The following is a 274-nucleotide window of genomic DNA, read 5'->3' on the forward strand; positions in this document are numbered from 1 at the left end:
GCGGCTCTTTCTTCCTCTTGAAGATCCTATGGAGTGCTTGAGCTCCTCAATATCTCTTCCTTGTCTTTGTTGCTCCTCTCTTATGATTCTTTGATCTTCTCTAATTTCATGGAGGATGATGGAGTGTTCTTGATGCTCCACCCTTAGTTGTCCCATGTTGGAACTCAATTCTCCTAGGGAGGTGTTTAGTTGCTCCCAATAGTTTTGTGGAGGAAAGTGTATCCCTTGAGGAATCTCAGGGATCTCATGATGAGTGGGATCTCTTGTGTGCTTC

Source organism: Arachis duranensis, chromosome 6 (assembly GCF_000817695.3).
Source record: "Arachis duranensis cultivar V14167 chromosome 6, aradu.V14167.gnm2.J7QH, whole genome shotgun sequence".
Classification (NCBI taxonomy): domain Eukaryota; kingdom Viridiplantae; phylum Streptophyta; class Magnoliopsida; order Fabales; family Fabaceae; genus Arachis; species Arachis duranensis.